At 36.7% G+C, this 19,824-nt stretch overlaps 1 pseudogene; it reads left to right on the top strand.

Annotated features, from left to right (window-relative positions):
* The first annotated feature begins 1,658 nt into the window (after positions 1 to 1,658).
* Positions 1,659 to 19,786, top strand: LOC130828455 (serine/threonine-protein kinase EDR1-like; annotated as a pseudogene).
* The last annotated feature ends 38 nt before the right edge of the window (positions 19,787 to 19,824 follow it).

Raw genomic sequence — 19,824 nt, 5'->3', positions numbered from 1 at the left:
TTCTTAACCCAATCCTTAAACATCGCCACCCTTTTCATTTTATCGTCATCCCCAATGAAATTATGAATTTGCCCCTTGACTTTAAAAAATTACGAATTTTTCACTGGACTTAAAATTTCTTATATATACTCGCATCACACTAAATAACTCCTTTATCACACTCAAAAAACAAAATTATAACATAAAATTTTTGGAGCAAAAACTAAGAAATTCAATCCGCAAATAATTAATCGAGGTAATTTTTTTTTGAATCGTATTATTTTAATTTTTTTTTTTAAAAAAAGGAGTTCGTAGGAAAACCGCGGTTGGCTCACGGTTTTCCTGCGAGTTCCTTTTTCTTTTTTTTCTTTTTAAATAATAATTATTAATTTTATTTATATTATTTTTGTTATTATTATTATTATTATTATTATTATTATTATTATTATTATTATTATTATTATTGTGATTGTTATTATTATTATTTAATAATTATTTTATTTTCGTTTTTTTAGGACGCATCTGAAAATTTAATATATAGGGTCGCGATAAAAATGTTCGGGATTAAAGTGATAATAGTGTTATTAAGTGCGATTTACATTTATTAAGCAAGTTTTAAGTCCAGTGATAAATTCGTGATTTTTTAAAGTCCAGAGACAAATTCGTAATTTTATTGAAAGAGTGATGATAAAATAAAAAGAATGGCGGTGTTTAATAACACCCTTTCTTAACCCTGTCGCCAAACAAAAATCTTCTCATCACTCATTCCTCACTAGGGATGTAAACGGGACGGGGCGGGGCGGGGATTGGAATTCCCATCCTCATTCCCATCTGTTAATGCAATACCCATCCCCGTCCCCATCCCCACGGCGGGTATAATTTTTTTCCCCCATCCCCTCCCCGATGGGTTTGTACCTAAAACCATCCCCGCCCCACCATCCATCTGGGTATCCATCCCCGTTTAATACCTATTTTTCTCGCCCCACCACCCGTCAAATCCCCGCTTAATACCCATCTGTGCCACATGTTTATATTCAATCATTTGAGCCTTAAAACCCATAATACATATCCAAACTCCAAAGTCTCAAACAAACACACATTCAAAGTCTCAAACAATTACATATCCAAAGTCTCAAACAAACACATATCTAAAGTCTCAAACAAACACATAACCAAAATCTCAAACAAATATCCAAAATCCCAAAATTTGTACATATCTTGAGGCGGGGCTTGACGGAGATAGGGCAGGTACCACCTAAAACCCATCCCCATCCCCGCGGTGGATATGAATTTTATATCCGTACCCGCCCCATGACCCATCAAACCGGGAACCAATGGAACGGGTCTCCTATTCGCCCCGCCCCGCCTCGCCTGGCCTGCATCCCTACCCCTCACACATTCCCACTCTTTCATAATTCCTTTATGCTCTTGAGTCGAGACGCGAAAATCTCTCCATTCCACACACTATATAAAGTCCCAGACTCCCAGACCACAATTTTCTCGAACCAGCAGCAGCAAAAATAAAGCACATTCTCAAAAAGCTCCATAAGAGCCATATCAGCCTTCTTCTTCTTCTTCTTCTTCGTCTATGAACCCTACCTAATCCTTCTTCTTCTTCGTCCTCGCTATCTCAGCCTTCGACGTCTTCTTCGTCCTCTGCAACTACAGCTTCTTCATCTATGGCGACGCAATCCATTTCTGTTTCCTCTGATCATGGAGCTTCTGTTGCTGTTGGTGATTTAGTCGAGAATCAGTATCATCTTCGTCAAGGACATTATTTATCATCTCAAGAGGATTGTTGAAGATGATGACTCGACTAGAGTCTTGTCTTGATGTTTTAGATGAATCAAGGGCTGGGTTCACGAAGGAATCTAGTAGGCAACGCCGACTCGGCGTTGTGGTGGCCAACGAAGAAGACGACTCGGCGTGGCGTGCTATTATCGAGTATCGCCGACTCGGCGTCGAGGCACATTGGGTGACAGCCGAGTCGGCTGTGGGTTCTGGAAATATGATGTTTTGTTCAGTAGCTTACGCCGACTTGGCAGTTGGTCTTCATTTGTGGAAACCGAGTCGGCTTTGTGAGCGGGAAAGATGGAGCAGTTTTTTCTTCCACGTAATTGACAGTTACTTCTTCTTGTGGGCAGGTTATTTTGTGATAATTAAGCTATGGACTCTTTTATGAGAGTATTAATATAAATACCCCTCTTAGGGTTAGGTTTTATTATGATTTACAAATTAAGAGAGATCACAATAGAGTCATTATAATTTGTGAGAGTGATTGGAATTCATCTTGTAAATTCTTTTTCTTTGGGATCATGGTGAAATTATTTGATCTCATGCCCGTGGATGTAGCTACCACGTGGACATAGCTACCACGTGAACCACGTTAAATCTCTTGTGTCATTCTCTTATTGTTTGCATTGAATTTCTTATTGTTTCATTACTGTTCATCGCTTTCGCTATCGCACAACAAGGATTTTGATATGCAGCTTGCTATGGCGATTAGTGCTTCCACTTCTGATTTTCGAAATCATTCGTAGAATGATCAGATCCGTGCTGTCACTTTGTTGAGTTTAGGAGAGTCTAATTGTATTGATAATGGAAGAGATAAGGAGGTTTCTGCCTTTCTGGTGAGGTATTGGCACGCCGGTTTTGGGTGAGTTACTCTTAATTGTTAGTTATTTTGATGAAAATTAATTTTTTTTTTGATATGAATTGACTAGTGCTCAACCCTAAGTTTATTATGTTTATGTGTTCTTTGACCTCATTTTGGAGGTATTATTGATGAATTTAGGACTAGTTTTCTGAATGAAGTTATTTTTATTTTCGATTTTTTTGTTTCGGATGAACTCTGGCTAGAATTGATTTGGACTATTTACAGTTTCTGAAATCATGATCATTGAAGAAACTTTGTTAGTGTGAACGAGTGTTGTGGTTTTGGATAGAAATGAAACTGTTGATTCCACATCGTCAAATGAGTGGCAGACTGCGTTTGCTGACAATTGTGAATTTACTCCTGTGTCGATTGAGATTGCCACAATTTGCAAAAAAAAACTCACATAGAAAAACTATTGTCCCAAAGTCAATGGGACAATGTGAGTAGTCACCAACTCAGAGTGCCATTTTTATGCGTTATGCACTTATACTTCCTCCTATTTTGATCAAATGTCTCATTTGTTTTTTTGGCATTATTCATCTATCACTCTTAGTTTGTATTTTATAATTTTATTTTCAATCTATAAGTTAGAAAATGATTAAGTGAGATCTTGTTTGATTCGTTTTATTCTAAATTTTATTAATATCAACTATTTATAATTTTTAATCAAGCACGATTAGATATATTTAGGATTGAAATAGTGCATCGGCAATTGTGAAAATCCAAATGAGACATTTGACTACAGTAGGAGGGAGTATAATGTTACAACTTACAATAATCAATATCAATAGGCTTTTTTAATTAAATGACCAGGCCTATGTAAACCGGACATAAATTCAAATCAAGTTGTGGATAGGAATGATATTTATGATAGTAGTACTAATTCAGGATTAGCTTCATGCCAGTGTTTTGTGCGAACTAAGTGAACCTTTTTCGGGTTGATCTATGGTCGTCAGTGTGGAGACAGTAATGATCTTTGTGATTTTGAATATGTAGTCTGTCCATCCAAAAATCAGCATCACATTTTTGTTTTAAATTATAAACTTACATGATCTGAACTTAGGCTCTTGATCATAAAAAAATGTAGATGTCTTTGTGGTTATGGTAATGGTTGTCATGTTTTGGATGCGACACCATAGTGCAAAGACAAGACCGCATCACATTATGTCTACTGTGTTATTAAGGTTTTCAAAAGAGTAAGCCTATATTCCCCGCATTGAATAGGTGTGAAAAACCGTGTTTTAGGCGTAACAAGGGATATCTCTTGCTTTTGATTGATATTTAGGAGTTACAATAACTGCACCACCCCCATTATCGCATTGTCGTTCTGCTACAACGATTGTGATCGTTACCGCATTGTTATTCATCTATTGGATGGTGCGATCGTGGCCATTACCACATTTTTGCACTTTGCGCAACAGCTTGCAGTATTATCACTCGTTTTGCAGATGTTGCTATGTGAATTGTGAATTGTGAATTTGATAAAAAAAAATCTGTTTTATCATAGTTATTTGAGTTTTTAATCACACATTTAAATTAAAGCTTATAATAGACTTTTCAGAACCTAACACACTCTAATTAAAAGATAATAATGGCTAATATGTTAGAATAACAACTCATAATGGTTGTTATTTCATATTTTAAATCACAAGTTATGTAACGAGGTTTTACGGTTTGGCAAGCTTAAAAGCTGTTATATTGTGATCATATAACATTCTGTTTTTATCCATGCTCTTAAGCTCACAACTTACATCGTCATCTTACTTATCCACCCTTAATCTTTGGCCAAGCACCATACTACCATACTTGTGAATTAAGAGGTATTCATTGATTTAAGAGAATATAATTGTTGTAGAGGGGAAGGAGTGGTTGTGAAGTGATGAAGAAGAAGGAATGGAGGAATTATTCACTATATGTTGAGGGTAAATATCTACCCTAGTGGGTAGGAATGGAAATATTTCCCCTTTCTCCAACAAGGGTGATAATCTCCCCTCTCCTTTATCTTTTTCATACCATTTTATTCTCTTTCTCATTAAATTTTCAGATAATTGTTGTACCAAGTCTAAATGTCTTGTTGGGTTTGAGAAAGCAATTTCAGATGACAATTTTGTTTTGAAAAATTCATTCAGGTGAAATATGCCTGCTTGTTTTGATAGTGGTAGATATGAAAATCCAGAGGAGCTCTAGTTATTTATCTAGGCGTCTTATCAGTGGATTTATTAAGCTTAGCTGTCTTTTACATTTCCTATGACAGTATACGCTGGCTTGCTGCTTATTGCGGTGTGCTAAATACAATGTACTTGATTATGACGAGAAAGTAGTAGATGGTTTCTTTGACGTATTTCGCATTTCTATAGATCCAACAATCCAAGGAAAGATGCCTTCTATTGCAGACCTCAAACAAACGCAGGTGATTCTGGATTTGAGGCTGTGATAGTTAATAGGACATTTGATCCAACACTTGTGGAGTTGGAACAAGTTGCTCATTGTTTTGCATTAGACTGTCCTATATCTAAGGTTGACACCTTGGTTCAAAGGCTTGCTGAACTTGTGACACAGCATATGGGGGGACCAGTTAGGGATGCAGGCATTAAATTAGCAAAGTGGATGGAGATTAGCACGGAATTGAGAACATCTCTTCATACAAGTGTCTTTCCGATTGGCTCTGTAAAAGTTGGCTTGTCACGCCATCGGGCTTTGCTCTTTAAGGTTAGTTGCTGCATTACTTGTAATGTTGACATATTGTTTATTTTTCATAACTTTGATTACTGTTGAAAAAGCGTTGGTTGATTTTGTCATGAACACAGGTATAATCTTCTGATATGCAATTAACTTGTGTGAATTTTTACAAGAGCCTATGCGAAATAGGTTAAAGTTGAACCTTGGCTCCTCTATGCGCAAATTATTAGAAACTGTTCTTCGTGTTTAGCTGAAAATGAGAAGATTCACATAAAATCATTCACTAGGGACTTAAAAATAAATAAATTCCCTTTCGTTTTGTTTATTGAACAGTGATCTTTTTGATTTTGAAGCGCCCTCCCTCTTTTTGCACGTTCTTTTTAATGTTGATTGCATTTAGGACACAATACAAGAGAATAGAATTTAGAAAACAAATGTATTTGCATGCAAGTCTCCGTGAATATAATGTTAGTTACTTCTAGTCTTGAGTGGTTCTCAAGATGAATCTATGATTTTTATTCATTATATCTGTATAATATCTGTAGAAGTCATTATTATAATAAGTTTTTAATAGTTGATGCTTTTTGAAAGTATATTGTGCAGCAGATGGTTCTTATTCTACATTACTCTATTCATAATACATGGAAAGGCTATCATTCTTATTACTTATTGTATGGTTTAATAATTTTTGGAATTCCCTCATATATTGAGGTGGAGAATGGTGTAGTTATCTTTTGAAGTGCATAGGATTTGCCCTCCTTAGCTCTGTTTTTCTTTAATTTTACTGTTCATGAAGTCTGAACTTATTTATCACAACGTCTGCAAGATGTCTTCCATCTCTAGTTTTTCTTTTCCCTGTAACAATTTCCTAACATGTAGGTATTAGCTGACAGTGTTGGGATAAAATGTAGACTTGTGAAAGGCAGTCATTACATTGGCAATGAAGATGGTGCTGTTAATATAATAAAGATGGCTGATGAAAGGTAATAATTGGAATGAAATTGGTGCAACTTCTTTATCTTATAATTTCTATGTAACGTATAATGTGTGCAATTATTGGAATATAGTACTATTATGTGTTGTACTGTGAACTACGAACTTCATATATTGACAATTTTCTTTGTGATACAGTTCATATCATCAGTGCATTCATCTCACATCTTAAAACAAATCAAGCATTCATGATCTTGGGTTTGAATTTGTAGTTTTTCAAGTAGTTTACTTGCTTATTATGATTATGCTTAAGCATCGACATGATTCATAGAATAATTGCTTAGATTTTCAGTAAAAGAGTCCATACTCTATACTTACTCATTCCTATTTTCAGTGCATATTTTAATAGGATATGAGGATTGTTACTTATATAGAGAATTTACATTACTGGTTTTAGCTCGATCATGATTCCATTTGCAAATTGTTAGCATTGATGTTAAGTAGTGCACATTTTACATGCCATTGTTTTTACATTTCATAGGTAGACAGTGGATGTGTAAGGTTTATCATTTCCTAAGGATTCAATCTTCCCTTTTTTCCCTCTCGGTGGAGCCTAGGTTGTGTTGATTTTTCTAATTTCCTGGAAAAATAATTCGACTTGGTTTGGCATTTTGACCCGTATATTTTAAATTCAAGTTCAACTGCTTCTGTTTGTAACACAGTACATGTCTTGAATTTCTGGCAATTGATATGATCTGTAGGTTTATAAGCTGTGTCACATAACTATCTGACAAACTGGCGCAGGGAGTATTTGGTTGATCTCATGGCTGGCCCTGGAACCCTGTTACCGGCTGATGTATTAAGTGTGAAGGATGCTTCTGGTCCAAAGCCGTTAAATTCTTTGTCTAGTGGAGCCTCTTCTGCTGACAGCATTTGCCATATTGGTCAAAATTCGATTTCTGGAAAGATGGAATCATTGTCTTCATCTCCAAGTACCAGTAATGACATGGGTGCTGACCCTTCTAGAGCTTCCAGTCATTCTAATCCTTATAATCAATTGGACTTATCCTCAACATCAGCTGTGGGGGCGTCTTTGTTCAAACCACACCGTGGAGCCCTTACAATTGGTGATGGCAACAGGTTGAATGTTAATGTAGTACCCTATAATCAAGGCACTTCTGGTGATGCAAGAAATCTTTTTGCGGAACTTAATCCATTTATTTTACAAGGGTCGGGCCAAGCTTCGCTACAAAACAAATCCCAATATGAGATTGATGAGTCTCAGAGATTTAGGAATGATGCTGTCCACAGAATTCCTCCTTCCCCCTTGATGTGGAAAAACAATTGAGCTATTAATTATATTCCCGGGAAGAAAGACCATGATTTTTTTGAAAGTTTATTCCCAAGGAAAAACCAAGGAAACAAGGATTCCAGAGTGCCACCTGCAACTTTGTCCTACTTAATGGTTTCCCAATGTGTGTATAGAACTGGTTCCGAGTTGGGTAGTTTGACTTGGAATGTTGTGCATGTTGATGTTGGCAGTTCTTGAGTATTGCAATAACTGCTATACCCAGCAGCGGTCAGAATGATAAGCCTCTTCCATGTGAAGTTGGAAATGACTCTGACCTAAAAGACTTCTTGAAGGATGCGGATTCTTCTGGTAAGATACTTGGTCAAGAAAAAGAAAGAAAAAGAGGAGCTTATGAATTCCAGAATGATGGGAAGTGCACCACTGACGGATTTATAGGAACGGGAATGATATTAAATCATTCCAGTCTAGGACCTGCAGAGACTGCAGGAAATGCGGCTGATCAAATGCTTGATGATGTGGGTGAATGTGATATATAGTGGGAAGACCTTGTCCTCGGTGAACGAATCGGATTAGGTATCAAAATTTGTCTTTTCCTTTCACTTTATAGTTGAGTAGTACTCATAAATCAATTTCATTTACTTACATATTTGTCTAAGATGTGGCTTATGTTGCTTGATTTTCTATGTTCTCTTCATACTTCCTTCCTATAATGAACTTAGGTTCTTATGTCACTTTTTTTTATCTATTAGTCATAACTTGGTCCCAATCTAAGTGAAAACAGCGGAAAAGCTACCGTTTTCCTGGTTGATATTAGATTGAAATTTAAACCATTTTTGATTTAGCAGAATCACTAATACTCTCTCTTATGTAATTGCTTTTCATTCCACCATTAAGTAGTTCTTTTCTTGCGCTGAACAGGTTCATATGGAGAGGTTTATCATGGTGACTGGAATGGCACGGTAAAATTTTTAATGCGATATTAGCAAGTAATGGATTTGACTTCAAATGCCAGCTGAAAATTTCTGAATTTTGTACTTTGTTTTTTGATACTTTTGAATATATAGCCATGATAATGATTATGTGTCCTTGACGCGTTGGTCAATCCGAACCTCACCCAAACCCGACAATACGACTCATCAGAAAAAGAATAGACTTGACCTGCCTGCCGAACTGTTTTGATAGGTCTTGGTATCGTGCAATACACGTGAATTTTGGTGTACTTAGTGATGGAGATATAAATGACTAAATCATTAGTTGCTTATTCTAGCTCTATCTTGATTAAATTGCTAAATTCCTTGAATTGTGGAAGTTAGTGACTGAAACAACTGTTCTCATTTTTTCTGGAATGACAAAGAGAAGGAATAAGCTTTTAATCTTTTATTGTAATGAAATTATGTTTCTTAGATTCATTGCGAAAAATATTAGTTTTCCACATCATCAGATTATTTACAGCATAAATATTATAGATAGTTTGGGTTCACTGGTGGTATACTTATAATTAGCTATGATTACTCTTAGAATATAGTTAGAAATAATTCTGGAACATTTGTAATTGTTCGGTTTTATGCTTTCAATGCTTTTTTTAAATCGAAGAGGGTATGTAAAATTAAGTGGAAGGTCTTGTATATTGAGTGTTGGGTTACTTTGTTATTCAAAATTATTGTCCTTAATTCTTTTTGTATGGTTGTGGTTTTTTTAGATCCTATATTAGGCTCATATATTAGTGAATATTTGTGTACTCTTAGCTAGGGATGAGGAGCTTTTATGATTAGACATATCTTTTGCTCTTCACACTATAACTTTACCTCTGTTGAACAATTGTTTTTGATCCGTGGTCCATTTTTGTTGCTATACAATGTATTTTAATCTTGTTGTCTGGAAATTTTTGTTGCTAGGGATGAGGAGGAAGTTGTTGGTGTACCTTTTCTCACTGCAGGAAGCTGCCGTCAAAAAATTTTTGGACCAGGATTTCTCAGGGGCTGCTTTAGCTGAGTTCAAAAGAGAGGTGAGTGTGAAACCACTTTTGTGCAGAACATAATTGAAAAGATTGTTTCTAGTTATTATGTTATGATATTCACCCTTTATAATGACAAAAATATGGGACTAAGAGGAATCACTCACCAATAAGAATAGTGGGTGCATCATGTTAAAGTTTAGAGCAGAGGATGCTATTGTTGATGAGTTGAAATGAAATCTCATTGTATCATGTTAATTTTATAGAGTTATGGTGTTACTTTGACTGATTGCATCATCTTTCTTCGTGGAAAATAGTCATGCTTTGGATTTACATTTTCGTGAACTTCTCTATTCTAGTTATATCATCTTTAAGAGTTGTTTTACCTCAAGTGCTGAATTCTTCCCCATCAGGCCTTCCTGTGGGATCATACTGGCATCACACAAGATGTTATTGTCTGTGAACTGACTTCAGTGAACTTCTTAAATGAATTGTTCTGATGTTAATTTTATTAAATATGCATTTTTTCTTGGATGTTCTTATTAGATAACATTATAGATGTGTTGTAATATCTTCGAAGAGACTAATTGATTATTGCTCACTTATATGTATCCGAAAGTGGATTAATCTTCTTTTTTATACAGCTTCGTATAATGCACAGACTGCGTCACCCCAATGTGGTCCTGTATGGGTGCTGTTACTCGCCCACCAAATTTCTCGATTGTATCTGAATTTCACCCTAGGTACTTTCTGTGAATTGCTACTCATACTCCCTCCATTAATTTTCTCTTCTATCGAGCCTTTGGCATTGTTGTTTTAGCCGACCCCAATGTTTTGGGATTAAGGCTCTGACATTGTTGTTGTATCAAGGCTTTGGCATGTTGGTTGGGTCATTTGTATGATGAATAAGAATAAATAAATTGTCAGTAGATAAAGAGAGATACTATTTTTGTAGAAGTTGTTGAAATCGTGAAAGAAAAGAAGTTGATGAGACATTATTTAGGACATGCTTTCAACAGCTAAAGGAACACAACTGAAATAAACTGAACTTAGCTGAGAAGAGGTGAAATAATAGCAAATGTGAGAGTAAAAGTGATGAACCAAAAGTGAACTGATTAGTGTTAAGCTAAGCTGAGCTGTGGAAAACAGGTCCTTGTAGTCTAAATCTGGAATTTTGTATAGTCAAATGGAATAAATAAAATGATGGGATTTATATTGAAAAGATCAATAGGATCTAATCAATCCAATTAAATTTATACAGATTTAGCTAGAAAAAGAATCGTTCTTACTTGCATAAGTTTTATTGTTAGTGTAAGTACCAAATTATCTGTGTGATGGTAGTGACTCAATAACTCAAAAGAAGACACATCATGTTGAGAGCAACATTAAGGGTGCAATAAAAGACAATTAATAATATGATTAGTTGCTAATTATGGGTGAGTTAATGTGTCACTTAATGGTGTATTGAAGGGGCAATTAAACTAGGAATAATGGTGAGCTTTAATATGGTTTTATTGTCATGCATTATTATAGAGTTTATTGCCATGTTAAATGTTGGGTGTTAATGTACTATTGATGGTCAGTTAAGTGAGGATTTTAGAATGATGTATGAGCCTCTATATAAGGGTACATCATCCTTAGAATCAAATTATGCAATTATCAGCATATTATGCAACTTCACATAAATAAGAACCACATGATACAATGTACCTTTTTACTATCGACCCGTGATTGCAATTATCTATGCTTCATAACTAAAAAATATTGGTGTGTTGGTGAATTTTCTTAATTTGGCATGCAATTTGTGCTAATTGTTTCATAGAAAATTGTGAAATACATCTGGGGTGACTTACTACCTTGGATGCAAAATAAATTTCGTCACATTAGGCATAGAAATGGTGATATGTCTAATATACCTTTTACCTTTACACATTCTTTTGTGTCTAAACCATATGCCACTCCAAAGAATCAATTGATTGAGGAGTACATATGAGAGTTCATAGAACTGTCTTTAAAAAGTTCAGGGTAATTATTTTGAGGACATCTCATGATCATGGCAAAAGTAATTCTCTGAAAAAATATTTCGCATTCTAATTTGAATTTCATCTTAAGCAAATGCAGTGTTTTTCCTTTTGACCTTTTACCTTATGTTTTTGATGCAACTGGCATTTGAGCTGAGCTTTCTGTTTCAACTACCAATAATCACAATCTTTGGTGTCCGCAACTGTAAATCATCTATTGGTTTTGTTGCATGTAACGTTGATTTGCATCTTAACTTACATTAGGTTCCGCTTGCATGCTTTAGTATTTTGAGGAAGTTCTAGCCGCTTTGAATCGGTTATTACGTGCTTTCTGTGTACTTACGATAATTTTTTTGTCGAGAGGGAAGAAGGGGTGCAGTGGTGATTTTATTGGCATGAAGACTGAAATGCAGAAATTTTAAATCTAATCTTTGTTGTAATTTGTTTTGCTATTGTAGAGGAAGCTTGTTCCGTATTCTCCATCGTCGCAATTGTCAAATTGATGAAAAACGTAGAATAAAGATGGCTTTGGATGTGGTATGGATCTTCCCCATTTGACTATTATTTATTTTCATGGAAGTGCAATGACATTAATCGATTGCAGGCGAGAGGCATGAATTGCTTGCATACAAGCACACCAACCATTGTGCACCGTGACTTAAAATCACCCAACCTGCTAGTTGACAAGAATTGGAATGTTAAGGTGATTGAAACAAAATTAATTTGCCTTTTCACTTTCGATTGTGCTTGCCAAGAATGAAACACTTTCAATCTGTTAAATTTCTTTGGGGATCTTAGACAGGAGAAGCTCGGCCGAAGATGTCATGAAGAATTGAGATTTGCTAGAGCTTATGAGTTAGGAAAATATATTGGAATAAATGGAGGATGGGAATATATTTAGATGATCATTGGAATTTGGAATTGATTTTGTTGGTTGCGGATTAGTATTACATATTATTGTTAGTATTAGATAGTGCTGAATAATCTTTATTAGTGAAAATTTCACTCTTTTGTTTTGCTTCATGTAGCTAACCCCATTCTTGTACTTTTGTATCTTCCACTTGCCTGTGGATCTATCCTTTAGCTGTTCCATTGTATTGGGCAAAAATGAGAATGGGAGTAGAGAGAATGTTTCTCTCTTAGCTCCTCTACGTGATTTCTTATATAGTGCCTGTTTACAAAAGTACCATTTCATTTCTCTAGACCATCCTTGCTCCCCCTTGCCATGCTATAGAGTAGCTAAGGTTACTTTGTTAATGAGAGTTTGTCATTGCAGGTATGTGATTTTGGATTGTCAAGGTTGAAGCATAATACATTTTTGTCATCTAAATCAACTGCCAGAACTGTAAGGATATTGGCTTTGGTGTTCAACTTGTTCTTTTCTTTTCTTTATTTGGGTATGTTACTTTATCCTATGCTAACAAACACATTTATTGTTGCATTCTGAATGGATGGCTCCCGAAGTACATCGAAATGAACCGTCAAATGAGAAGTGAGTGCTTTTTCTTTGTTGTAGTTTCTTCAGGGGAGGTCTGAGCATGTTCAACATGTTCAACCGCACTGGATCCCGAATGTTGTGAATGGTAGTATACTAATGTGGTAGTATACTAATGTGTGACTTGAGTGCATATAAATGGGGTGAATTCATGAGTGTGACTCTTGGATGGTGGTAACTAAATGGGTGTACTTATGTGTGGAGTATTCATGAAGAATTATGGGTGTTAATGAAGATTAATGAAGAATATGTAAAGGTTTGATTTAAGTATGCTCAATCAAGTTTCTGTCAGAGGAAACTGTAGGGTCGCTCGACCCATTCGCTCGACCGAGCGAGCCTTTTGGTGGGTCGAGCGATCAGTCAGAATGCACCAGATTTTGCTACTTCTCGCTCGACCGAGCCGCTCGACCCGAGCGAGCTCTCTGTTCAGTCGAGCGGTCTCTCTGATGTGCGTGGGATGCTGATTTTTGACCTTCCAAGTTCCTAGAGTTATTTCTTAGTATTCATTATTCAATATTAACTATGTATTTATGTGAGCCATTCATCTTCTACTATAAATAGGGCTCTCATACTCACACATCAAACACATCAAACACAACCCCTAAGCCAAACACATAGCCTTTCTTGTTTGTTATTTCTATCTCAATTGTAATTCTTCATATTGAAGTGTTGTTTGTATTCTTTTGATATAATATAAACATAAACTACACACCACGGAGGACGTAGCCATCATTGGGTGAACCTCCTTAAATCTTTGTGTCCTTTTTAGTTACATTGTCAAACTTTATATTGTTTGTTGTTGTTTGTTCTTAGCATCGTAACGTATTTGGCGATCGTTTTTCAATTGGTATCAGAGCCAAGTTGTTTTTTACGGTGTTTTAGAAGTTGTTATTTGAAAATCATGACTACAATGAAGCTCGACATTGAGAAGTTTGATAGGAATGTAAACTTTGGCTTATGGCAAGTCAAAATGAGAGCCATTTTGATTCAAAATGGTGTGCATAAGGCCATTGATGGTGTAGATAAGATGCTGGAAGGAATGTCCGCATCGAGATGGGAAGAGATAGACACTAAGGCATTATCGGCAATCCAATTATGCCTTTCCAATGAAGTTCTAAGAGAGGTTGTTAAAGAAACAACAACCAAGAGTATATGGGAGAAGTTGGAATCACTCTACATGGCCAAGAGTGTTACTAATAGGCTACTTTTGAAAAGTAAACTCTACGATTTACGCTTGGAGGAAGGTAAACCTTTAAAACCTCACTTAGATGAGTTTTATTCCATTGTTATGGATTTGCAAAACATTGATGTCAATCTTGATGATGAAGACTTGGCTATTTATCTTTTATGTTCTCTACCCCCTTCTTATAAAAATTTTAGAGAAACTCTACTTTATGGTAGAGATAATTTGAGTAGTGATGATGTGAAGAGTGCCTTGACACAAAGGGACCTCATTGATACACAATTATCACAAAAGTCACCAAGCAATGCTAGTGATGGTTTGTTTGTAAGGGGGAGGTCACAAGAGAAAGGTTCCACTAGTGGGAGTGGAAACAAGGGTAAAGGGAGGTCCAAGTCCATTAGGCCAAATAAAAATAAAACTTGTAATTATTGCAAGCTTAAGGGCCACATCAAGAAGGATTGTTGAAAGCTTAAAAAGAAAATTGAGGAAGAGGCTAGGGAAGGAACTAGCAATGCTAATGCTAGTTATGTGAATGATAGTGATGATGGTGATGTTCTTGTTGCCACACATGAGTACAAAGATAATAATGAATGGATTCTTGATTCGGGGTGCACATTCCACATGACTCCCAACAAAACTTTCTTCCAAACTTATGAAAGTGTTGATGGGGAAATGTTACCATGGGAAACAACACTACATGTAAGGTTGTTGGGATTGGGAGCATTAGAATAAAAATGTTTGATGGGATTGTGAGGACCTTAACCGATGTGAGGTATGTCCCGGGGTTGAAAAAGAATCTTTTGTCTTTGGGTACTCTAGATAAGATCGGGTGTAAAATCACTTGTGAAGGTGGAGTAATAAAGGTTGCCAAGGGCTCACTAGTAGTGATGAAGGGGAAGTTGAATGGGAGTTTGTATGCTCTTCAAGGTTCAACCATTCTTGGCTCGGTAAATGTATCCACAAGCACAATGTCCGATCATGACACCAAACTTTGGCACTTGAGGCTTGGTCACATGGGCGAAAGAGGTATGTTTGAACTCTCTAAACAAGGTTTATTTGATGGGAAGAAATTTGGGAACCTTGGTTTTTGTGAACATTGTGTTTATGGGAAACACAAGAGAGTTAGTTTTGAACCCGCCATTCACAACACTAAGGGAATTTTAGATTATGTCCATTCCGATTTGTGGGGGCCTTCTCGAATGCCCTCCCTTAGTGGTTGTAGCTACATGTTGACCTTTATTGATGATTTCTCTAGGAAAGTTTGGTGTTATTTTATAAAACATAAAAATGAAGTTTTTGATGTCTTCTTGGAATGGAAGAAGATGATTGAAAATAAAACCGGTAGGAGCATCAAGACCTTAAGAACCGACAATGGTCTTGAATTTGTTGATAGTAAATTTCTCAAATATTGTTCTAATGAAGGTATTGTTAGATATAGAACTTGTGTAGGACGTCCTCAACAAAATGGTGTAGCGGAGAGGATGAATAAAACATTGTTAGAAAGGGCTAGATGCATGCTAAAACAAGCTAATTTGGGGAAGCAATTTTGGGCCGAAGTGGTGGCTACGACATGTTATTTGATCAACCGTTCACCTCATACCGCCTTGAAGTTCAAGTCGCCACAAGAGGTGTGGTACAACACTCCGGTAAATTATTCTAGTCTTAGGATCTTTGGTTGTCCAGCTTATATTCATGTAAATGATGGTAAGTTAGAACCAAGGGCTAAAAAAGGCATTTTTGTGGGATATGGAGTGGGTGTAAAAGGGTATAGGGTATGGTGTAATGATTCAAAGAAAATAATTGTTTCTAGAGATGTTGTTTTTGATGAAAATAGTATGCTTGTATCTAATGTTGAAAAACCTTTTGATAATGATGTAAATAATGATGCACAAGTGGAGGTTGAATCTTCCAATGTTGATGATGAGAAAGATGATGATGTTCAACAAAGGTCTCCTCCTTTGTCCACAACTAGGCAAAGAAGGAAGATCGTGGCTCCAAGGAGGTATATTGAAGAGTGTAATTATGTTGTTTATGCTCTCAACATTGCTAGCGAAGTCGAAGGGTTAAATGAACCAAGTACGTACAAGGAGGCTATGGCCTCAAATGACTCAAGCAAGTGGTTGATTGCTATGAAGCAAGAGATGGAGTCTCTTGCAAAGAATGAAACTTGGGATATCGTTGTTGCGCCAAAGAAAAAGAAGATTGTGGGGTGCAAGTGGATATTCAAGAGGAAGGAGGGTCCTTCAAGTGATATTCCTCCCATCTACAAAGCAAGGGTAGTTGCAAAGGGATACTCTCAAATTGAGGGTGTTGATTTTCATGAGGTTTTCTCACCGGTGGTGAAACACTCTTCTATAAGGGCATTGCTTGCTTTGGTGGCGATGGAGGATTTGGAATTACATCAATTGGATGTAAAAACGGCTTTTCTTCACGGTGAGCTTGAAGAAGAAATATTTATGAAGCAACCGGAAGGTTTTGAGGTAGCCGGTAAGGAAAATTATGTGTGTAGATTGAAGAGGTCATTGTATGGGTTGAAGCAATCTCCAAGGCAATGGTACAAAAGGCTTGATTCCTTTATGATTTCACATGATTTTATTAGAAGTTCTTATGATAGTTGTGTCTATCTTAAGAAGTTTGAAGATGGTTCTTTATTATATTTGCTCTTATATGTTGATGACATGCTAGTAGCATGTAGTTCTTTGTTTAAGGTGGAGAACTTGAAAGAGTTGCTTTCAAGTGAATTTGATATGAAAGATCTTGGTGAAGCCAAGAAGATTCTTGGGATGGAGATTTTGAGAGATCGGGCTAAGGGTGTCTTATACCTTAGTCAAAGGAAGTACATTGAGAAAGTTGTGCGACGTTTCTCTATGGATGATGCTAAGGGTGTGTCTACTCCTCTTGCTTCTCATTTCAAATTATCCAAGAATTTGTGTCCACAAACAAAGGCGGATGAAGAGCAAATGGTAAGAATTCCATATACTAGTGCCGTTGGTAGCGTTATGTATGCTATGGTATGTTCTAGACCCGACATTGCTCATGCGGTGAGTTTGGTGAGTAGATATATGTCTAATCCGGGGAAGGGACATTGGGAGGCACTAAAATGGTTATTGAGGTATTTGAAAGATACTTCAAATATTTGTCTCATGTATGGGAAAAATGCAAGCGAGCTAATCGGGTTTTGTGACTCGGATTATGGTGGTGATATAGATAATAGAAAGTCCACAAGTGGGTTTGTGTTTACTTTGGGTGGTTCGGCGATTAGTTGGCAATCATCGTTGCAAGATGTGGTTGCCCTCTCTACAACCGAAGCGGAGTACATAGCCGTGGCCGAGTCATTCAAAGAGGCAAAATGGCTTAAAGGTCTTGTTGGTGAGATGTGCAATAAAGTGTGTGAGGTAAGTGTGCATTGTGATAGTCAAAGTGCAATTCATTTGGCTAGAAATCAAAATACATTTCATAGAAGATCCAAGCACATTGATATTAAGTATAATTTCATCCGGGATGAAGTTGAGCACAAAAGGGTGTTATTGAAAAAGATTGACACTACGGAAAATCTGGCCGACATGATGACAAAGTCATTACCTACTACCAAGTTTGAATTATGTGTTGACTTGGTAGGTTTAGCTCCTTGCTTGAAGTAATGCCCTCTTGGGGCATTTTTGAGGTGTGTATGTTTTTATTATGAAGTGAATTGATGAATGTTGTGACTTGGGTGAACTCAAGTCAAGGTGGAGATTGTTGTGAATGGTAGTATACTAATGTGGTAGTATACTAATGTGTGACTTGAGTGCACATAAATGTGGTGAATTCATGAGTGTGACTCTTGGATGGTGGTAACTAAATGGGTGTAATTATGTGTGGAGTATTCATGAAGAATTATGGGTGTTAATGAAGATTAATGAAGAATATGTAAAGGTTTGATTTTAGTATGCTCAATCAAGTTTCTGTCAGAGGAAACTGTAGGGTCGCTCGACCCATTCGCTCGACCGAGCGAGCCTTTTGGTGGGTCGAGCGGTCAGTCAGAATGCACCAGATTTGGCTACTTCTCGCTCGACCGAGCCGCTCGACCCGAGCGAGCTCTCTGTTCAGTCGAGCGGTCTCTCTGATGTGCGTGGGATGCTGATTTTTGACCTTCCAAGTTCCTAGAGTTATTTCTTAGTATTCATTATTCAATATTAACTATGTATTTATGTGAGCCATTCATCTTCATGTATCTAGTACTATAAATAGGGCTCTCATACTCACACATCAAACACATCAAACACAACCCCTAAGCCAAACACATAGTCTTTCTTGTTTGTTATCTCTATCTCAATTGTAATTCTTCATATTGAAGTGTTGTTTGTATTCTTTTGATATAATATAAACATAAACTACACACCACGGAGGACGTAGCCATCATTGGGTGAACCTCCATAAATCTTTGTGTCCTTTTTATTTACGTTGTCAAACTTTATATTGTTTGTTGTTGTTTGTTCTTAGCATCGTAACGTATTTGGCGATCGTTTTTCACCGAAAAATTAGAGGCCTTAGTATCACATTGTGTAATATATGTTAGGTGTTTTAATTCAAAATCGTTAGAAAATATCATAATTTTTTAAAATCCTTAAGGCCTTCAAAGAACTTTTCAATTTTTCTCCGCCCTGAGTTTCTCCTATGCCATCATGCCACATATCAAATGTGTACCCTAATGATAATGCCTGATTTGGCTATTTCTGCTACAATGACTGAAACCATGTTACGGTAGCACAGATGTGATGTTTATAGCTTTGGAGTGATCTTGTGGGAGCTTGCAACACTGAGATTGCCTTGGAGTGGAATGAACCCGATGCAAGTTGTGGGTGCAGTAGGTTTCCAGAATCGGCGCCTAGAGATCCCCAAAGAACTTCATCCTTTGGTTGCTAGTATCATGTGGAAATGTTGGCAGTTGTAAGTTCTCGAGTCTTTGTTTACAGCATGCTTTTTTATTGCATTAAAGATTTAAGCATTGGGTTCTTTTCACGCTTGACTTATTTATTATTCATTCATCTTGGGAAATTCAGTGAGCCGAATCTGCGCCCTTCATTTGCTCAGCTATGTGAAGCTCTTGAGTCGTTGCAGTACCTCGTTGCCCCTTCTCATGCGGACGAGCAAAGCTAATTTATTCATTCATCTCGGAAAATTCAGTGAGCCGAATCTGTGCCCTTCATTTGCTCAGATATGTGAAGTTCTAAGTTGTTGCACCACCTTGTTGTCCCTTCACATGTGGACGAGCAAAGCTCACCGATGCCCAGGAGATTTCTGTAATTCATGTGCCTTGACTGCGAACTGAATAAATTTGCATATTCTTAGATGTAATGGTGGTACATAAGGTTTAGCAAAATTTATACTCGAAAAGTAGAAGGAAAAAAAAACCGAGGGCCTTCTGGGCAGCTTTATTATTGAGGCAACTGTGTAACAATGTAAGTAACGATTGACTAAAGAAGCAACCGCAGCTCAGAGGAAATTCCCAGCTGCAAATTGTACGGAGTTGTGCATAGTATTTGATGCAAATATTGTGAATTGTAATATAGATTTAGATAGTCTTTTTCATCAACGTCTATAACTCCATTTTATTAGATTGTAAAGAAGTG

This window comes from Amaranthus tricolor, chromosome 12 (assembly GCF_026212465.1).
Source record: "Amaranthus tricolor cultivar Red isolate AtriRed21 chromosome 12, ASM2621246v1, whole genome shotgun sequence".
Lineage (NCBI taxonomy): Eukaryota > Viridiplantae > Streptophyta > Magnoliopsida > Caryophyllales > Amaranthaceae > Amaranthus > Amaranthus tricolor.
Note: the sequence above shows the minus strand (reverse complement) of the source record. Positions and strands in the feature narration are given on the sequence as shown.